We start from the raw sequence: 17,994 nt of genomic DNA on the forward strand, positions 1-17,994 counted from the left end.
TTTCAAATAAAATTTAAAAAAAAAAAAAAAAACAATATGCAGGATAAAGTGCTTGCAGCTACCAGGCAGGAAGTTGCTGTCCCTCCTCCCGAGGGTAAAAACATCAATCTTCCCCTTCCCCCCCCCCCCTTTGGCATAGCGGTTCAGTGTACTGCATATCCTGCCATGACTGCACTGGCAGCTATGTTGGGGTTTGTTGTTTGGTTTTTTAAGGAGCATTAGCAACTAAGGCCATATTGCTCTGGGTTATGCGGTGGTCATTCCCTGACCTTTCCGCATCCTCCGTATTTGGTGGTGACAGGCTCGAACCCCGGTTTAATCAAGAAGCGTGTGCTACGCACTGCTGCTCCTTCCCACCTGGCTATGGAGGCGCCACTATGCTATGTTGGGGAATCTAGCAGGAGGCTCCAAGATAGAATCCCCAAACATGAGCAATCTGTTTCACAGATTCAGAACACTCAGCGATTGCAGAGCACTTCTGGTCTTTCCGGCACAACCTCACTCCATGCCGCAATGTTGAAATTATTGGACAATCCTGATATTACCGTCACCGCATATGGTTGGAATCGCTACACATTTCTTGTTGTTGAGGTGCCTTTAACTGAAATAAAGGAAAATGCATCCGCCCCATGATGGAGGCAGTTATCCTCCAGAATTATAAGCGTTGGCACATGCTTCATACTCAAGCACATTTACAACTACAAGCCTCCATTTCCAACAACTGATTGTTACCTGCAGCTGTGTCATGCATTTCACCTCTAATGTCCACCACGGCTGAGCACATGATATTCTTTGTTTTATAATAATGCTCCTTCCCCAACTGAAAAAGGACTATGTAAGTCAGAAAGCTTCTGGTAGATGTATTTATTCTTTTGTTTTCTTAACTTGTCTTCAGAAATAAAGATTTTTGCTCAAACTTTGTTTTTAAACCGTTACCCTGGTACGACTGAAATATCATATATTTTAGAAATTAGTAGTAGTAGTAGTGGCATGTGATGCAAGAAAGCAAATGTATGAGCTTATGCAGCATCAGCCAAAAAAAAAAAAAAAAAAAATCACGCCATTCCCTCCAAATGCCTGTCCAGTTCCTCCTTAAATTTATTCAACCTATCAACTTATACAATGACAGATGGAAGTTTGTTCCTGCAATTAACCACCCGCTGGCTAAAGGCAAATTTCCGCACATCTATTCTACATCTGTCCTTTTGTAATTTGAATTTATGCCCCCTTAGGTTCGTAATCTGAACAAGTGGAAGGATCCCATCAGAATTCAGCGTGCTGAACCCATTCAAGGCCTTATACACCTCAATCAGATCACCGCGCAGGTGCCTAGTCTCCAGCCACTGCAATTTGCAGAACTTAAGCCTCTCTTGATAAGAGGATCCCTTCATTCCCCTCACCAATCTTGTTGCCCTTCTCTGTACACGCTCAAGTAAATCTACATCCTTCCTAAAATGAGGCCTCCAGACCTGTACACAGTACTCAAGGCGTGGCCTGACCATTGCCTTATACAGAGGGATAATCACCTCCTTTTCCCTGCTAGCAAAATTTCTATATATCATTGACAAAACCCCATGTCCTGCCCTGGCAGCCTGTCTGCATTGCTCAGAAAACTTCATATCTGTCTGCACAATTGCTCCCAGGTCTTTTTCATTTTCTACCACCTTAAGTGTAGTACCACACAGTTGGTACGTTTCTCTGGGGTTACTTCTACCCATATGCAGTACTTTGCATTTGTCAAGGTTAAACTTCAGTTGCCACTTCTTAGCCCACCTGCCCAAATTATCTAGATCCTGTTGCAGTAGCACACTGCCATTACTGTCATTAACAACCCTGCCAACCTTTGTATCATCTGCAAACTTTGACATTAAGCCTGATATACCTTCATCAATATCATTGATAAATATACAAAACAACAGTGGACCTAACACCGAACCCTGTGGGACTCCACTAATAACATTAGTCCAAGAAGAGCAGCACCCATTGATTACCACCCTTTGTCTTCTCGCACTTAACTATCCTTTTATCCATTGTAGCAACTTACCCTTAATACCATTCTGCTCCAATTTGTACAATAGTCTTCCATGCGCAACAGTGTCAAAAGCTTTCCTGAAATCCAAATATATGATATCAAAATTATTTTTTGCATCCAGTTCCTTTGTAACCACATCATAATATCCTATCAAATTTGTCAGAAAAGACTTTCCCTTAACAAACCCATGCTGTGTCTGAATTATCGCTGCAGTCCTGTCTAGATGATCCTGCAATGCATCTTTAACCAGCGACTCCATTATTTTACCCGGAACAGAAGTTCAACTAACTGGTCTGTAATTACTCGTGTCACCCTTCGATCCCCCTTTGTGAATTGGGGATACATTTGCACATCTCCAGTCCGTGGGAACCTCCCCTGAATCCAAGGATGCTCTCATAATTATGGTTAAGGGTTTGCTTAGTTGCTTTGCCGCCTCCTTTAATATAACTGAATAGATCCCATCCACCCCAGGTGCTTTTCTTATGTTTAACTTCAACAATTTCTCCTCCACTTTGCTTTCAGTTATTAGAAAATCATTAAGTATCCTGCTACAATTTGATAACCTACTGCCATTTTCAAACCTTAATAATTCCTCATGTGTGAATGTAGATGCGAAATACTCATTCAGTTTGTTTGCTTAATGAGCAGGATCATCAACAGTCGAACCATCGATGTCAAGTGGACCAATCAGATTCATCCCCTTCCTTTTAGAGTTTATAGAAGTAAAGAAATCCTTGCTGTTTTTCTTAGCATCTTTTGCCAAGGATTTCTCGTAATCTGCCTTCGCCTGCCGAACCTCCTTTGTGACCTGATTATAGATTAACTTATATCTGCCATAGGCTTCTGAGTCGCTTGGTAATTTATATGCATCCCATGCATTTTTCTTCTCTGTTACGAGTCTCATTAGTTCATTTGAGAACCATTTAGGCCTAAACCTTGAACAATATTTCTTAATAGGTATGAAACTTTTAGTAGCTTCCACGATTAATTCCTTGAAATGCTTCCCACTTAGAATTTACTGTTGGTAACATCGTCAGTTGATCCCACTGTACAGAATTTAAAAACTGTCGGAGACCACTGTACTCGCCTTTACGGAAGCAAAAACCCTTTTCTTTACCCCTGATGGTAATTAAATCTTTAAGTAAATCCCACGTCAGTACACTGTGATCACTGCCACCTAGTGGTTCTTTTATCTGCAAATTCCTAATATATGAATGATCACTGCTGATAACCAGATCAAGAGTATTACTTTCTCTGGTTGCCTCTCGAACATGCTGCTGCAGAAAACAATCATCCAATAAAACCACAAAAGTCTGACTAGTGTGTGAGTGCCCAACCCACAAGTTCCAGTCAATATCTGGGAAGTTAAAATCCCCCACTATAAGACATTCCGATTTACTAGCCCACTCTATTTCTCTGTACAATTGTTCTTTGTAGTCATTCAAGTCATTAGGCCTATAACACACTCCTACTCTTATTTTTGCTTTCGCAGTGCTTATGTCACACCAAGCTGACTCAACAGTGCACTGTTCATCTATATCAACTGGATGCACTTCTTTTGATTTTATGTTTTTCTTTATTAACAGCATAACACCTCCTCCCTTCCTATCCTGTCTATCCTTTCTGTACACATTGTACTCCCCAAATTCCAGTTCGGCATTCCTTATATCTGTGTGACACCACGTCTCTGATATCCCAACAATATCCGCCTTTGATGTCTTGACCAACACTTCAAATTCATCAAATTTATTTACTATACTTCTAGCATTGGTATACATGCAAGTATACACGCACCTATTGTTATTCTTAGTTACTCTAACACATCCCATATACCCACCTTTTCACGATGACTGCCATCCGTCCCTGAAACCCCCAACACCCCTTGCTCCAGGTCGCTACTTATTCTAATAGAAGTTGTGCAAGAATCACCTTCACCTCTGCCTACGGCTACTGTTAAACTATTAGTCCTTGTATCCCCCCAAGCTATCAGTTTTCCGACCCACTCAACACTGCCTCAATAGCAATATTCTTGCACCTTTTCTATTTAAGTGTATCCCATCCCTGTAGAAGCAGTCTCTCCTGTTAACAAGTACAGTCCAGGCTGAAAAAAATTCTATCCCTTGAGCCTTGCACAATCTTTACAGGGTCGAACTGATCGACAAGGCTCTCATCATATACTCCCTCCTGTCATGTCTGGGCAGAATTGCAGACACTTTCAAATGCAACCCTAATTCACGGCTTTTTTTTCATCAGTGACCTGTACTTGTTAAGTAATTCTGCCGGTCTCCTACTCTTAATATCATTAGTGCCAACGTGTACAACTATATCACCTTTTGTGCCCCTAAAAGATGATATCTGCTCTACAACGTCATCAACCTTTGCCCCTGGCAGACATACCCTGGTCCTGTTCCACCTATCCTTTTTACAAAGCATGTTTCCCGTTTCCCTGACAATAGTCACCAACAACTACTAGTTCCTGTGGGACCAGCGCATTCTGCCTTGGGGTTGCCGCTGTGTTGCGCGATGACCAAGTGCAAGCTCTGGCGTTGATGTGGGCAGCTGAGATCCTGATGGGCCCCTCAATTTAGATCTTTCGAGGGCATCCACCCTGTCCTTCAAACTCTCATATAGGCCCATAACAACGCTGAGTTGTCGCCTGATTTCCTTACACTCCTTACATCGCACGCACGCACACAAAGACATCCCCCATGGCAATATCATGTTCCGTTCCAGATAGTTCAGCAAACATTTCACAAGCTGCACATTTTTTTAGGCTGTGATGCGTTGGAGAATTGCCCCCCTCAGTTCTCCCCCGAGTCACAGCACTCCTGCTGCTTTGTGCCCGTTGCTTTGCTGATCTAGTTCGGGGCATGATATTTTAAATTAATAAGATCAATAAATTAAATTAATTAAATGTCAATACTACGCTATCTACTAGAAACAGTGAAGCGTATTACTGTTTCTATAATTATACGTTAGAGCTACCTAGCTACCTCAATTAAAAATTTGAATTCCCTATCACTATATACAAAAACAATGCCTGCAAGATTCGAACGAAATAACGGTTTCGTTATTTCGTTCCATGGTTAACGAATTAACCATGGAGACAGATGCCCTTTCCAATTCATAGATTATATAATTTAGTTCATTTATTTAATTTTGTCTTATTCAATTCTATTTTAATTTAAACAATTTTTATTTCTATTTATTTAATTTCTAATCACATATCCTTAAATGTGTAGGATAATACCTGATACCCTAAAGGCACAAGTAAACCCTGAACAATAAAAGATAATCTCTTAGACTCTTTTTCACCAAACCACCTGGAAATGAGATTAAGTAAACCACAGCATGTACGTTTCACCAATAAACAAATCAACAAGTTCTTGTGACTGAAGTGATCTTTTGTGATGGTGACATTGCAAAGACAGCTGGTAAGTATTTATGTATTATTGTTATTTACTATATGAAAATTAACCTTAAAACAAAATTCCTCAAATTAAATCACAAGCTTAATTTACTAAAACTTTTAATTATACAGGTGACCCCCGCTTAACGCTGATCATTCGTTCCCGAAAAACAGAGCGCTAAGTGAATCCGCGCTAAGCGAGTGCCGCTTTCCCATAAGGTAACATATGTATTTATGAGCTGCGGTCAGTGCCATAGGATATTTCCTAATGAATAATAAACAGTAATGAAAAGATGCACAAATGTTGGTCAAAATATTTAATATTCAAATATTTGCACATATAAAATATTCTGCATTGCATACGTATAATTATGTGGTAACTACTTGCGTATCAAAAGTAAATTTAAAATTCCAATTAAAATAATGAATTTAATTTAATTGATGAATTTAATCATGAAAAATGTGTGCATTTTGAGTTGAACTTTGGCCCTTTTCCAAATAAACTAAAAGGGGTATTAATTTTAAATCCCCCGCAGCGTTAAAACCAACAATAAAGTCAACCGATCCTTCACCGCTTTGAAACCTGGCATGTTTTTTTCTTCTTTCAATATGAAACTTCTTTTAGGCATTCGTTTCCACAAAAGTCCTGCTTCAGCTATGTTAAAAACTTGTTGAGAAGTATAACACATAATACCCCTCTTCAATAATTTTAACAAAAGTTCTTTTTTGAAAGTTTCGGCTCCTTGATCTGCACTTGCGGCTTCTCCCTGGATTTTAAATCTATTCAACCAGCCCTTACCAGTTTTAAATGGTTCCACATTTTTTTTTTTTTTAGGCGAGTTTTCTTCAGATCATCATATTGGCTAATCTCTTTCTCTCTCTTTTTAATATTTAACTTAACTGAATTCTGCATTGGAATATTATCTTCAATAAAATTAAAGTCTTTCCATTTCAATCCTAATAGCCGGCCTAGTCCTAGTTGCTTGCAGTGGAACAGCTATCTTTCCCGCTGCAAAAATTAATTCTTTATTTTTTTATAATTGTTCTTACAGTTAAAGTTGCAAGTCCTAAATTATGGCACACATCCGTTTGTCGTTGACCGGAATCGATTCGCTTCAAAACGTCTAATTTACTTTTCAAATTCAGTCTTTTTCTTACATTTATAGTCTTCGTACTGCGCCCAGACGTTGTTGCTTTTTCATTCCTATCAGTCATTATTAGCTCTTCGAAAATGTAACTGCGTTGGTTGAATTAATTACGATACAATGTTCAAGTAAACTTTCCGTTACGCACGATGTCTAATACTCTACTGAGTGATGACTAGACTTCGGATAAATGCATATAACGCAAATATTACAAGCAATATACTTGATCATTTTTTAAAATGTTGATCGCGGAACTACGTTACAAGTCACTGTACTGAAACTAAATTAGCGTGCGAGAAAATTTTACTGAGCGTGGGAAAATTTCTCAACTCGGCGTGGGAAACGTTTTAATGCTGTTTTGCTATTCATTTTCAAGCTATCGACTCCATCAAATGAAACGATTTTGTTAATATGTCAAAAATGTAATCTGTAAAAGAGCGTTATAGTGATCTGTGACAGCGTTATAGTCAGATATGGGTTATAATATAAGAACAGCGTTATAGCGAATCAGCGTACAGCGAACCGCGTTATAACGGGGGCCTGCTGTACTATTAAATTCAACTAAAAAATTTTAAGAATGCCATAATAATAATCCTTAATTACTGTTTTTTCCAGTCACTGAAGAAGTGGCAAGAAAATATCACAAAACGTTTGATCCATTATGTACATATTTCCAACTCGGAAATAAAATAATGCCAACGTAGGCTTTGAATGTGCCTTTATTATCTTCAAACAATTTTAGGTTTATAGAATAAATTTAATATAAATAACAAATACATGTTTGTATTCGTAGAATAACATTGTGAGAAGCTAACTAGCATCCTACTTACTAGCACTAAAGTAAAATGAAAGGCAGTAAATACAAGCTGGTAAATAAAATTCCTTTCATGCTGAAACCTAGTCATTATATCTGATAATAAAAGTGGAATTTAAACTGGATGTCAGTGCTTTCCAAACATTTCTGATGATGAAAAACTATGCATGTGCCAAAAAGAACTCTACACTCCAACTAGAATTTTGAAATTATTCAACACTCCACTTTTGTTCCTTATCTTAAGTTAACAGTAAATGCAATAATACAAATTCCTTTGTTTTGGGCTAAAAACATGTAGAAAGAGATAGAGGGAGAAAGATGTGCATTATTAGACACAAACTTAGCCACGGCAATTTGACAAAATCATTAATAAATATACAAAACAACAGTGGGCCCAACACTGAACCCTAGGGGACTCCACAGTAGTCCACGAAGAGCACCATCCATTGATTACCACTCTATCTTCTCCCACTCAACCACCCTTTCATCCATTGTAGCAACTTACCCTTAATATCATACTTCCCTAATTTGTACAGTAGTCTTCCATATGCAACAGTGTCAAAAGCTTTCCTGAAATCCAAGTATATGATATCAAAATTATTTTTTGCATCCAGTTCCTTTGTAACCACATCATAGTATCCAATCAAATTTGTCAGACAAGACTTTCCTTAACACACCCATGCTGTGTCTGAATTAATAGTGCAGTCTTGTCTAGATAATCCTGCAATGCTTCTTTAACCAGTGACTCCATTATTTTCCCCGGAACCGAAGTTAAACTAACAGCACGGTAATTACTCATGTCACCTTTTGATCCCCTTTGTGAATTGGGATACATTTGCATATCTCCAATCCGTGGGGACTTCTCCTGAGTCTAAGAATGCTCTCATAATTATGGCTAAGGACTTCCTTACTTCCTTTTCTGCCTCCTTTAATATAACTGGATAGATCCCATCCACTCCAGGTGCCTTTCTTATGTTCAACAATTTCTCTTCTACTTTGATCTCATTTATTATAAAATCAAACTCCTTGTTAGAGTTTAATAAGCTTCTGTCCTCCACTTCCCTACAGAATTCCTCATGTGCAAATGTAGATGCAAAATATTCATTCAGTTTGTCAGCTATCTGAGCAGGATCATCAACAGTCAAACCAACAATATCAAGTAGACCAATCTGATTCATCCTCTTCCTTCTAGAGTTTATGTACTAAAGAAGTCCTTGCTGTTTTTCTTAGCATCCTTTTTGAAAGATTTCATATAACCACAGGGGCTCGCATCTGGTGAGTATGGGCTTGGCACACCCAGGATCCTCAACCGGATATCATCATTCTTCTCTTTCTTTGTGATACCCAGAAATTTTTTTTTTTGTCTGGTGCAGTATACACCTCAGGCTTCCTTGCACCATATGGCTAATAATAATAATAATTTTATTATTATTATTATTATTCCTATACACGGCCTACATTGATTACCGCAAGGCCTTCAACTCTGTACCTCATAGCTGGCTAATACAGACCCTGAAGATCTACAAGGTCAATCCGACAGTGACAAACTTCCTAGCAGTAACAATGGTGAAATGGAGTACCACCATTAAAGGTCGAGAACATCGCAACCAGGCCAATCCCCATCAGAAGAGGAATCTTTCAGGGAGATGCTCTGAGCCCACTATGGTTCTGTCTAGCACTCAACCCGCTATCCATGCTCAACGGCAACAAGTATGGATATAACCTCAAAGAAGGAAGAAAACCTGTACATTCTCACCCACCTGATGTACATGGACGACATCAAGCTCTACGCGGCAACCGAGAAACAACTAAAGCAACTATTCCGGATCACTGAAGAATTCAGCAAGGACATCAGGATGGAATTTGGTCTAGACAAATGCAAGACCCACACACTGCACCAGGGAAAATTAGTTGGCCAAAACTACCAGCTGCTAACTGGTAAAGAGATCGAAGCTATGACAGAAGGAGAGACCTACAAATACCTAGGGATGATGCAGGCTCAGCAGTTAGAGCAGAAGGAAATCAAGAAGTGCCTGACCAAAAAATATCATGAGAGACTCAGAAGCCTGATGAAAGCAAAATTGAATGGTGGGAATACAGTTAAAGCCATAAACACCTATGCAGCTCCAGTACTAACATACACATTTGAGGTCATAGATTGGACTAACACCAAGCTAGAAGATATCATGCAAAACACAAGGACAATGATGACCAAGAGTCGCCAACACCACCCGAAGTCAGCAGTGGAGAGAATAACAATACTTGGGAAAGAGGGAGGGAGGAAGGGGCCTAATAGAACAACAGAAAACAGCGATAGTTAACCTGAAGGATTACTTCGAGAACAACACAGCACCACTCCACCAGGCCATAAGAAAAATAGATAAGTGGTATACCCCACTCAACCTAAGCGAGGAAACCCTTCCCGTCCAGATGGTACAAGAAACGAAGTTAGAAAGATGGGCAAAGAAGACACTATGGCAGACACTACAATGACCTCCATCAAGATCACATTGCTTCCAATGCATGGCTCACAAGCGGGGCACTCTTCCCTGAGACTGAAGGATTCATGCTGGCCATCCAAGACCAGGTAATCAACACCAGAAACTATAGAAAATACATCGCAAAGGAGCTCAGAATGTTAGATGACACATGTCAACGATGCCACCTGGCCTCAGAAACGATCCAACACATCACTGCGGGGTGCAAGGTGATCACCGAGACTGAATACACTCGTAGACACGACCAGGTAGCCAGGATAATAGATCAGAAGATAGTGAGGAAATACCAGTTGACCAAAGAAAGTGTACCATACTACAAGTACGAACTCCAGGCAGTACTAGAGACCCGAACCCACAAGCTGTACTGGGACTGCACCATAATAACGGATAAGACTGTCCCGCACAACAGACCAGACATAACCCTTGTGGACAAGATGGAAAGGCTACCTACCTGATTGACATAGTGGTGCCGAACACTAGCAATGTCCAGAAAACCCATGAGGAAAAAATTAGGAAGTACACAAACCTGAGACATGAGATCAAGGAGATGTGGCATATGCAAGAAGAATCAACCATCCCAATCATTGTGTCAACCACCGGTATGGTACCAAAGACTCTACATAGCAGCCTAGCAGCAATAGGTCTCCCAGAGAACACCAACAAGGAACTACAGAAAGTCGCAATCCTGAACACCTGTAGGATAGTCAGAGATTTCCTGGACCGACAGTAACACCAGACATTACAACCACCCTGTGTACTTGGTAGCAGTACCCGTCACGGAGTGGAATCCCCCAATCAGGGAGAAATAATATGAGCAACAATAATAATAATAATCTGCCATCGCTTGCCTAACCTCCTTTGTAACTTGATTACACACTAGCTTATAATTATTATAGGCTTCTGTGTCACCTGATAATTTATATGCATCCCATGAATTTTTCTTCTCCGCCATGAGTCTCATTAGTTTATCCGACATCCATTTAGGCCTAAACCTTGAACAGTATTTCTTATTCAGTATGAAAAGCCCAGTAGCTTCTATGATTACTTTTTTGAATGCTTCCCATTTAGAATTCACCATTGGTAACATCATCAGTTGATCCCACTGTATAGAACTGTCTGAGACCACTGTAGTCACCTTTACGAAAACAAAAACCTTTCCCTTGACCCCTGATTGTAGTAATACCTTTAAGTAAATCCCACTTCTGTACACTGTGATCACTGCCAACCAGTGGTTCTGTTATCTGCAAACTCTTAATGCAAGAATAATCACTGCTGATAACCAGATAAAGATTATTACTCTCTCTGGTTGCCTCTCTATTGTGTTGCTGTAGAAAACATTCATCCAATAAATCCACAAAAGTCTTGCTAGTGTGCGAATGACCAATCCACAAGTTCCAGTCAATATCTGGGAGGTTAAATTACCCCCATTATTAGACAATCTGACTTACTGGCCTACTCTATTTCTCTCTACAGTTGTTCTTTGCACTCATAAGAGTCATTAGGCCTATAACACACTCCTCCTCTCATTTTTGCTTTCCCAGTGCTTACATCACACCAAACTAACTCAACATTGCACTGACCATATAAGTCAACTGGATGCACTTTCTTAGATTTTGTGTGTTTCTTAACTAACAGCATAACCCCTCCTCCCTTCCTATCCTTTCTGTACACATTGTACTCCTCAAATTCCAATTCTGCACTGCTTATATCTGTGTGGCACCATGTTTCTGATATCCCAACAATATCCGCCTTTGATGTCTTGACCAGCACTTCAAATTCATCAAATTTATTTACTATACTCCTAGCATTGATGTACATGCAAGTATACATGTTGTTGTTGTTTTTTAGTGCAAGGGCTACTCTTAGGCCATATTGCACCTATCAACATTATGAATGTTACATATGCATAGTGACTGTTATGACATTAGTAAAAAACAATTATAAAATTTTGGGTTTAATAGAGTGAAAAAACTCCAGAGGATTAGCATTGTTACCTATGATGTGGCAGAGTGTCAAGGGTTCTTTAAGGTTTTAGCAGAAAACTAAATGAGACTTGGCAGGCAGTGATGTATAAAGCACACTCAACAAGAATATGCTTCCTTGTAAGCAGAGTTGCACTGTGTGCATTGCGGAGGATCATTACTTGTGAGGAGATAAAGGTGGGGTGAGTTGACTGTGGCCAATTTGCATTCTGGTTAAGATTACTTCCTCCCTTCTGTTTACATGGAAGCTGGAGGTCTATAATTGCTTGTCAGGTTTTATTTGGCAGAGTTCATTAGGCGTTTGGGCTTGCCATTGAATTGTCCATTGTTCCCTACATATTCTTCGTATGTTACATTTGTAGTCAAGATATGGAATATATAATACTGTGATAATTCTCTGCTGGATGGATGTTTAGCGACATAGTCCACACATTCATTTCCTCATATCCCAGCATGGCCAGGAATCCAGCAGAAATTGACCGCTCGCTGAAGTTCTTGGAGATGTGTCAGTTTGGATTTTATGAACTTTATTAAAGGATGTGTTTGAGAAGAAGTATTTTGTAAAGCTATAAGCACACTCTGGGAGTCAGTGTATATCATGCTCTTTTGGGTGGACAGATGAACAATATTTTCTATTGCAAGTTTGATGGTGCACAATTCAGCTGTATAGCTGCTGCATTTATTGGGAAGTGATAAGGAGAAGGCTTTATGAGGGAAGACAACTGCAGCACCCACTCTACCCTCAGATTTTGACCCATCAGCATATATACTTCTGTAAATTGCAGATAATTGTGTGTGTGGGCAATATGGAGTTGTATGTTGACATAACCCCAGGGGCTCACATCTGGTGAGTATGGGTTTGGCATACCTAGGGTCTTGAGCTGGATATCATCATTCTTCTCTTTCTTGGTGATTCCCTTCTACTTCTGACGCTCACTCACTCACTCACTCTCACTCTCTCTCTCTCTCTCTCTCAGGGTAATTCAGAATTTTTTTTTTTTTTTTGGCTGGTGCAGCATAAGCCTCAGGCTTCCTTGCACCACATAGCTAATGCTAATAATAATAATAATAATTTTCAAAAGAGTGCTTTCCCCAGTTTAGGAAATAACTGTCATGGGATGGTTTAATAGAGGACCATGGGGGATCTGGACTGTTTGAATCTTTAAGAACTTTGTCAGGATGTACGTTCCAAGCTTGTGGTAATGCCTGAAATCCAAGAGCAAGTAGGCTGCACTGCCCTGGGTTTATTTTTTATAGAACATTGTGAATTGAGGGTCATTCATTATCAGTCTAATGGGATGGGTAGGTAGACTTTCGATTTTAGTTGTATAGTTAAGAAGTAACATCTTTCTCCTGAGGATTAGGGGAAATTCATGAGCTTCAATATAAAGACTTTGAACTGGAGAAGTTCTATAAGCACCTATAGCAATCCTCAGGACAGAATGTTGAATAGAAGCAAGCAGTGCTAGCACGCTCTCCCTAGAAAAATCATAACACCGCAGCACCATAATGAATGTGAGATCTGATTAGGGGTCTATACAAATGAAGTAATGTGTATCGATCTGCGTATCACGATGCTGAAGAACTAATTCTGAGTATGTTCATTTTTTTCTGGCAAGACATACTTAGATATTTAACGTATTCCACAAAGTTCAATTTGCTATCGAAAATCAGACCAAGGAGACGAATGCTGTTAACAACTGAGATAGGCTGATTTGTCAAGTGTAGCTCTGGATCTGGATGCATCTTCCTTTTGTTACAAAAATGAACTAGAGAGTCAATACCCATTTTGTGCCATCCATAGCTGAATGTTATTAATTGAAATTTGGAGCTGCCGCTCAATGAAGATCATGTTTTGTGAACTGCAAGAAATATTGAAATCATCGGCAGAGGTATGAATTCATAGTGTTGGGAATAATTTTAGTCATGTGATTTATTCTTGTTGCGAATAAGGTGGCAATAAGCACAGAGCCTTGTGGGATCCCTTCTTCTTGTATATATGTTTGGGAGAGGACTTGTTTGTATCGAACTTGAAAGGACCTGTGCTGAAGGAAGTTCTGTATGAAATATAGTAAGTGGCCTCTCAGGTCAAGGGAATGCAGATCTCTCAGGATACCAAAACGGCATGTGGCGTCGAAGGCTTTCTCTACATGACAAGATGCTCATTTCGGATGAATGCATTCCTGATGTTTGTTTCGGCTTTGACCATGAGATCTAGGGCTGATCAATTTTTTCTGAAACCAAATTGATTATCTGAGATTAGATTTTTGGAGTCGAGATACTATGTGAGTCAATGGCGAATTAATTTTCCAGGGTTTTACTTAAGCAACTGGTGAGAGAAATGGGTCTATAGTTTTGAAGAATAGAATGATCTTTCCCTGGTTCGGGAATTACTATTATATAGGAGTAATGCCAGGAATTGGGGGAAAACTGCTCAAGGAAGATGCGATTGAAAAAGGTCAGCAGTAAAGAGACAGATTTTTTATCTAAGTGTTGGAGTATTATGTGATATATTCCATCAGGGCCTGTAGAACTGGTTTTAGAGGTAGATATGACTTCTTGAAGTTCAAGCATTGTTAGCGGTTGATTGTATGGTAAAGAACATGTAGATCTAAAGTTGAGTTTGGACTTTCAGCTAATACTTTGATCTTCTGGAATGATGGATCATATGCTGTTGAGGCAGACAACTGTGAAACCACAGTCCCTAAGGCATTCACTATATCTGTGGGAAAAGAAAGCTCCTGCCCATTCCAGTTGTGAAGTGGGGAGGATAATGGGGGAAATTTGCCATTTAGCTGTTTTATTTTTCTCCATATTATTCTTGTATCAGTATTTTTATTAATCGAACTTGCAAATCGAATCCAAGAGTCACTTTTAGCTTTCTTCCTAATGTGACAGGCCTTGGCTCTAAGTCTCTTGTAGTTTATAAGATTGGCCATGGTACGATGTTTTCAAAACAGATTCTATGATTTTTTTTTTCTTTTTTTGCACTCTTGAACTCTTCGTTTATGGTTCTATGGGTGATTGACTGTGATTGTGGAATTGTAGTACATGCAGCAGCCAACATTTGTCTCGTAATGTGATCAGTAACTGTGTCGATAGAATAGGTTTCAATGATGCAGATGGAGAGATCTATTGCAGAGGTTATACCCGTAGAGAGATGGATGTGAGCTGGCCAGCCAGTATTTTGTTTAGTTAGGTTTTGTCTGTCAGAAAGCTGTTCGATGAGTTGTCCTCATCTATCTGCACTGGGAGAACCCCGCAATGAATGGTGTCCATTGAAGTCCCCCAATAAACAGATAGGGGTTGGTAACTGCAGAATTAGATCTTTGAGTTCATGAATAGGATAGGGATGATTAGGCAAATAGATAGATAGAGACGTGTCAAATTAATATCAATCACTATTCATGTTGCAACAGCTTCGATGGAGGTTAGTAACAGAATGTGTGTGCAAGGTACTTGTGATAGGAGTATGGCTAACCCTCCATGAGAATTATTTGTACCAGCTCTGTCTTTACTAAAAAGGGTATAATTTCTAATTGAGAGAGACACTTGTGATGTTAAATTTGTCTCTTGTAAGCAGATGCCTACAGAATGATAACAACCTATTAGCTCGTGGATATCATCAACATTACTGCGAAGTCCTCTACAGTTCCACTGTATATGATATACATTATTTGGTTTAGTTACACGAGGATGATTCTGGCTCTTCTTTATTCCCAGACTGTTTGTGGTGATCAAGCTTCACTTTCTCTCTTCTTGGAAAGACTGGGCATCCAGTGTCTATGTCATCCTCTGCGTGAAGGTCTACGATAGGTTCTTCCAGGTCGCCGTTATTATCAGTATCCATGTTTAACTGCTATGAGATTATTTGTCTTCTTAGTGGGAGCTGAATCGGTTTTCAATTTTGTAGCATCTGATGACCTATGTGGTGCAGTTGGTGGAACTGCGACTGGAGTGTTGTTGGCTCTGTCTGCTACCTTTTGCTCCTTAGGATTCAGTTTCATTGACGATGACATCATAGATCGGGCCTAATCTGCAATGGATATGGTTTGGGGAATGGAAACCTTCAGTTTGTGTTGCCGTAGATTAATATTTTTGCATTGCTGTTGCATATGTGTTCTTGGGTGCATTGAGCATAATTTGGTTCTTTACCTCTTGATATGTAACGTTTCATTCTATCCTATACTTCTGGATCTTTCTCCCCTGTTTTCCAGAGATCACATGATTTGGAGTATGCTGAATGTGCACCTTTGAAATTTGGACAGTGCAGTGTTTTAGCATCACAGTCTGTTTGTGAATGTTCTTTTGACCCACAGTTTGGTCAGACCGGATCTCCTCGACAAGCCATTTGCAAATGACCAAATTTTTGGCACTTGTAGCATCTTATAGGATTCGGAATAAAAGGCCATACTTGGCAATTGAGATGCCAGCTTCGACACTAGATGGTAAGATTGCCGTTCTGAATGTCAGAATGATGTTGCAGGTGGGAAACTCTGGATTTATTCCCTGTTTTCCAGAGATCACATGATTTGGAGTAGGCTGGATGTGTGCCTTTGCAATTTGAACAGTACAGTGTCTGTCCAAATTGTAACGACTGTCATCACAGTCTGTTTGCGAATGTTCTTTTGACCCACAGTTTGGGCAGACTGGATCTCCTTGACAAGCCATTTGCGAACGACCAAATTTTTAGCACTTGTAGCATCTTGTAGGATTCGGAATAAAAGGCAATACTTGACAATTCAGATAGACGGCTTCGACACTAGATGGTAAGACTGGTGTTCTGAATGTCAGAATGATGTTGCAGGTGGGAATTAGATCTCCATCCCTCCTGATTGTGATGCATTTGGCTTGTATAACTTTTTGATGTTTAAGTTCCTGGACCAGTTCAGCTTCTGTTACGTTCATCAGATCCCACTCTGCAATTACTCCCTTGGAGGTATTTGCATGTGGGGTGACTTGTACAGGTAGTCCTCCAAATGTTAAAGTCTCAGAATGTGTACGACTTGCAGTTCTGTTCAAATAATAGATTTGCCCAAAATAATGTAAAATAAGGAATGCTGAGTATTCTTGTTGGTCTGTGTCCTTACACAATCTTTTTGTCTTTGTTCCATCATATGCAATTTCATGGTCAGCATCGCTGACAATACTGGCACCTAGGCTGCTCAAGAGCAGAACAGCCGTCATAATCCACGGTTATCTCCTTTTTGTCCTGGGGGTTAACTTTCCCTCCCAGGTTACCAGCCCCACCACGGGGAGGCAGGAGCAGTGCCGCAAGGAGGCCAAGCGGTTAGAAGGGTTAGTTGTTAGTAAAGAATGTAATGTATATATAACAAAAAAAGAAAGGTGAATTTCCTTTCTCTATTTTTACTTGAGACTTTCCAAATGTAGAACTGATTTATAAATGAACTGCTGATAGAAAATGATATAATTTAAGAAGTTTTATTTCTGAATAAGATTGCTATTTAATTCGCAGCAACAGAAACTCTTGACCTCAAATTCGCTTGGCACCCGGGGCCACAAGTATACATGCATCTATTCTTATTCTTAGTTACCCTAACACAGCCCATGTATTTATTTGTTCCGTGATGACTCACCAGTCCCTGAAAACACCAGCACCCTACCCTCCAATCTAACAGAAGCAGTGCAAGAATCACTTGCACCTCTGCCTGCGGATACTGTTAATCTTTTAGTCTGTGAATCCCCCCATGTATGTGAATACAGCGAAGAAGCAAGTTAATCAGTCTGGATCCTTGTGCACTAGGTGTGGTAAAATGTTATATAACCCAGCTGACATTGAGGATGACCTGAATAGGTAATTTGCATCTGTCTTTACTGACGAAAGACCCTTCATGCTGAGAAGAGGCTGAGCCATATGAAATTACAGATGATTGTTTATTGTCTATATGAAAAACTTTTGAGCATAAAGGCAAGTAAGGCTCCCTTAGTCAATGGCATATACCCAGTAGTTTTGAGGGAGAGCGCAAGGGAGTGTATTGGACCAGTGAGGTTAATTTTGAGGGCATCTTTGGACTCAGGGAAGATTCCTTTGGATTGGAGAAGTGCCAACACATAAAAGTGGTTCTAAGGATGAAGTTGGTAACTACAGACAGG

At 39.8% G+C, this 17,994-nt stretch overlaps 1 protein-coding gene across 1 annotated transcript in view; it reads right to left on the reverse strand.

Moving 5' to 3' along the window:
• Window positions 1–17,994, reverse strand: part of RhoGEF2 (Rho guanine nucleotide exchange factor 2) — a 764,869-nt gene that overhangs the window by 550,452 nt on the left and 196,423 nt on the right. The gene's annotated exons all lie outside the window — the stretch shown is intronic.

Source organism: Mastigoproctus giganteus, chromosome 11 (genome assembly GCF_048544385.1).
Source record: "Mastigoproctus giganteus isolate SK-2022 chromosome 11, ASM4854438v1, whole genome shotgun sequence".
Lineage (NCBI taxonomy): Eukaryota > Metazoa > Arthropoda > Arachnida > Uropygi > Thelyphonidae > Mastigoproctus > Mastigoproctus giganteus.